The 4,970-nt window shown below is 34.5% G+C and overlaps 1 pseudogene; it reads left to right on the top strand.

Annotated features, from left to right (window-relative positions):
• The first annotated feature begins 2,249 nt into the window (after window positions 1-2,249).
• On the top strand, window positions 2,250-3,345 carry LOC131413329 (putative olfactory receptor 2B8; annotated as a pseudogene).
• Window positions 3,346-4,970: the final 1,625 nt, after the last annotated feature.

Here is a 4,970-nt window from a genome sequence, read left to right as displayed (position 1 = left end):
AATACAATTGTATAATGAAAATCATTAATAATCTCAAATCCAGAGATAATCTGAATTATCATTTTTGTAGTGTGTTTTCCCATGCTTTTGTATACATATATTTCCATATATCTCAGCAATATTTGGAACATATTTCCTATTATGCCTTTTCAATAATAAGATATTATGAGCTTCATGAATAGGCACTGCATACTTAAAATTAATTTTGATGATATAATAATCTAATCAACAGATGGTATAATAATCTAATCAAATTATATTCAGCATTTCTCTATCTGAAACATTAAAGCTATTTTTTTCTAATCTTTCAACAATGTAAATATACCAATTATACCTGTCCTAGCATGGAAATATTTATGAGCATATGATTATGTATCTAGAATGTTTTAAGGAGAAACTGCTAAAGAAATGATATTATTATTGTCATTTTAAAAGTAGCATTCCTTTATTCTTTTAAATTCTTGGTGATGTTGAAAAATTTTCAGTATGAAAGAATTTATTTTTATTTATATATTAATCTTTGGAATTGTACCTTTATTTAGTAACTGCTCACTTTATGAACTGAATTTTAATAGAATTTCTTAAGAACTGGATCCCAGGATAGTAATTATGTGTAAATTATGTCAAAATATTTTATTCTTTATAGTATTTATATTTCATATTTAGTTTTATTGTTTCATTGTGCTAGCTATTAAACCAGCTCACTGTGCATTCCAGGACACAGTCCTGTTTTGCCTAATATGCTTTGCCATCTTTCAGTTCAGATAAAAGAGTGCCCTTGAATTCAGGCTTGCAGATAATTGGAGACGACAGATTTTATATCTTCACTAGCTAACGTCTAATGGTTTAAATAAACTATATTATGAAGTGAATATTTAACTATTCACACACTACTTGCTTATTCATTAATCCTTGTGGCTATATACAATAGTGTTTAAAAGCACAGGATTTTCTCTGGGGCAGAGACCAGGAGTCTGATGACTACACTGTCATTTACTTCCTAAGTGATGGTAGGCAAGTTATTTAACCTTTCGGAAACTTAGTGTCTTTGTCTACAGAATGTATATAATTGGTGAATTTGTGAGGATTAAATGAGATGCTATATATAATGTGCTTATAAAAGCTCTTTACTCATAGAATTATTTCATGAATGACGATTGGTTTTATTATTATTTTAATAGTAATATTTATATTTATGTGATGCATTGTTTGATAAAACATTCTTACTCGAATTATACATTTGTACATAAGGAAAATGAAGCAGTGTGTATATATATATATCCATGATCACGTCCAATACTCACATCAGAGAATTTGTGTAATATTCTTCATAGCTCTTTCCACTTTGCTACATAAAATTCATTGTGTAGGTATATTTTCCATGAAACAGAAGATTGTATGATACTGAAGTTTTAGTACAGGAAAGCCTGTTATGAGAAATTTTATACTTGTGGATACAATGACGAGAATAATGGAAACATCCATGGAAAACCCCAACTTTGTTTAGATTGTGTTATTTGACATAAATATATATTATTTTATAGAAATTTAAATCTATTTTTGACATAAGCAAAATGAATGAAAAAGTTTGTGCTATTAGTCTTAGCTATGTTAATGCATACAAATTATCGTTTGGCTAAATGTCATAATAAATTAATTGCTTGAGCACATCTTTGGCCCTTGGAGTTTTATCCGTATTGACTTAATTATAATAAGCAGAAAGGAGAAATACAGTAAGAAGAAAGGAGAATTTAACTTCTTTAACTGATAGTGAGTCTCAAAGGTAGTAATTTTCATCTGCTCTAATAGACATGCGTTAAAAAGCAGAAAGAAAATGAACTGAATTGAAGTGAATGAAGTTAGAATGCATGAGTAAATTAGAGATTTAATGAAGCTCCAACAAAGTCTCAGTTTCTCTCAGTCTTAACAGATCCAACACCTTCTTTTTGTAACAAATATTTTCTAATACCTCTTTACTATCTTTACTTTTATAACATCTACTTGGTAAACTGTGAGTTTACAAAGTGAAAATCATGGATTAAAATATGGTTGTTAGAATGAGAGACATAGTTGTTCTCACTTTTCTTGCTGAGGTAATAAAAGGAAATATATTAATGATTTTGTGTAAGCATCTCCTATCCAGATCCTAGGTTGCATACGGGTACATGAGCCAGGATAAGTTCTAAGCACAGGATAATCAGGCTCCCAAAAGTCTGACTGTGGTGTTTCCTATAAGTAGTGTCACGACAATGAGAAGATTCAGTAACACCTTTCATCACCTCAATGGCTTTGTTCTGGTGGGCTTCTCTAAATGGCCCAGACTAGAAATGGTTCTTTTTGTGGTAATATCCTTCTTCTACATCATGACCCTCCTTGGGAATTCAGCCATCATCAGCTTGTCACACCTTGATCGCAGACTCCACACCCCCATGTATTTCTTTTTGGCTCATCTCTCTTTTTTGGACCTCTGTTATACTACTTCCTCTGTCCCCCAGATGCTGGTAAATACAGGGAGCCACCGGAGAAACATCAGCTACATAGGATGCATAGCTCAACTTTTTATCTTCCTTGGTTTAGGATCCACTGGATAGGTACTTCTCTCAGTAATGACCTTTTATCGCCATGTAGCTATTTGCCAGCCTCTCCATTACACAGTTATCATGCATTCTCGGCTATGCCAACAACTGGCAGCAGTGGTTTGGGTAACAGGTTTCAGCAACTCCTTGGTGCAAACAGTGTTGACTTTCTTGTTACCTCATTGTGGTCAATAACAGGTGGAGAATTTCCTCTGTGAGGTACCTGCCATGCTTCCATTATCATGTGTTGATACACGGATCAATGAAGTGGAGATGTATGCAGCTGTGGTGGTCATAAAAGTTATCCCAGTTGGATCGATTCTATTCTCTTACATCAACATTGTCAGAGCTGTGGTAAGAATCCAATATTCTGAGGGTCGCAAGAAGGCCTTCAACACATGTGGGTCTCATCTACTGGTGGTCATTATGTTCTATGGCTCAGCCATTAGTGGTTATGCATATATGGCACCCAAAAGCAACTCAGCCAAATTGAAGGGCAAGCTTCTTGCACTCTTCTATGGACTTATAACTCCAATGCTCAACCCTCTCATCTACACCTTGAGAAATAAGGATGTTAAGGGAGCGGTAAAGAAGCTACTGGGGAGAGAATAAGAGCAAGGATGGAACATGGCTTAGGAGAATGCAATCCTCTTACAATTCAAATTCCACACTTTCAGAATGCCTATGGCCAACCGCCAGCATTCCTCTCACTCCCAAATTACAATGGCTGATTGTTACTATTATTATCTATGTATTTCACAGGAAGTAAAATATTGATTATTCTACCCCAAAATAATGGGACAGAGCTCTAAAAATAGGTAATGAACATTCATAGATTTTAGTAAAATAATTGCATTTTTGTTACTAAGTGTCTTTTCTAATCAAGTTCTAAACTTAATAGCCAAATATCATTTCTTAGCGTTCGGCACATTAAAACCAATGATTAAGGGAATAATCTTGAGACTTGTTTAAAGAAGTAGAAAGATGACTCCTTGAAATGACTAAATTATGTTACAAAATTAGCAGAATACACTTATAGATAATGAAGAAGAAACTTCATTTCTTCATTTCACATTCTTTTTTGTGTTAGTATAGCTGTTGTATATCTAATCTAATTTTAATCAGTATTAGGACAGGACATCCTCAAGGAGCCAAGTGCATGCTGTGGTCATCTACACTGTTTTTGAGAAAAAGAAGTGCACAGATACAAAGCTCTGGGCAATGCCTCTGCCTATTTCTTCACTTATCCAATCCATCTAGCAGCCTCTTTTAGCATATTTCTTTAACTCTGCACACCATTCTATGGAAGTTTTTCCTTATGGCTAATATATGAAGAACTTTTATGTTTCTCAAGTGACAACCTTTAATCTAAAAACGTCTTGTGGTCCAATCAGTATGTATTTTATTCTTGGTGCTCCATCATCTTTTTTTTTTTTTGTCCCTATGTGTTTGTTTATTGTTGTTATTATCTACTACTTAATGAAGGAAATCATACAGTATTTGACCTTCACCCTCTGACTTATTTCACTTTGCATTATACCCTCAGTGTCCATCCATGTTGTCACAAATGGCTGGATTTCATCGTTTCTTATGGCTGAGTAGTATTCCATTGTGTATATATACCACATCTTCTTTATCCATTCGTCCCTTGATGGGCACTTAGGTTGCTTCCAAGTCTTGGCTATTGTGAAAAACGCTGCAATGAACACTGGGGTGCAAGTACCTTTACAAATTGGTGTTTTCAAGTTCTTTGGATAAATACCCAACAGTGGAATAGCTGGATCATATGGTAGTTCTATCCTTGATTTTTTGAGGAATCTCCATACTGTTTTCCATAGTGGCTGCACAGTTTGCACTCCCACCAGCAGTGTATGAGAGTTCCCTTCTCTCCACATCCTCTCCAACACATGTTGTTTCCTGTCTTGTTAATTATAGCCATTCTGACGGGCGCGAGGTGATATCTCATTGTAGTTTTGATTTGCATTTCCCTGATAGTTAGTGATTTTGAACATCTTTTCATGTGTCTGTTGGCCATCTGTATATCTTCTTTGGAGAAATGTCTCTTCAGGTCTTTTGCCCATTTTTTAATTGGGTTGTTAGTTTTTTTGTTGTTGAGATGCATGAGTTCTTTATATATTTTGGAGATTAAGCCCTTATCAGAAGTATGGTTTGCAAATATCTTCTCCCAATTGTTAGGTTGTCTTTTCGTTTTGTTGATGGTTTCCTTTGCTGTGCAGAAGCTTTTTAGTTTGATGTAGTCCCATTTTTTTTTTTTCTATTGTTTCTCTTGCCTGGTCAGACGTGGTGTTTGAAAAGATGTTGCTAAGACCGATGTCGAAGAGCGTACTGCCTATGTTTTCTTCTAGAAGTTTCACAGTTTCAGGTCTTACACTC

Source organism: Diceros bicornis, chromosome 14 (assembly GCF_020826845.1).
Source record: "Diceros bicornis minor isolate mBicDic1 chromosome 14, mDicBic1.mat.cur, whole genome shotgun sequence".
NCBI lineage: Eukaryota > Metazoa > Chordata > Mammalia > Perissodactyla > Rhinocerotidae > Diceros > Diceros bicornis.
Note: the sequence above shows the minus strand (reverse complement) of the source record. Positions and strands in the feature narration are given on the sequence as shown.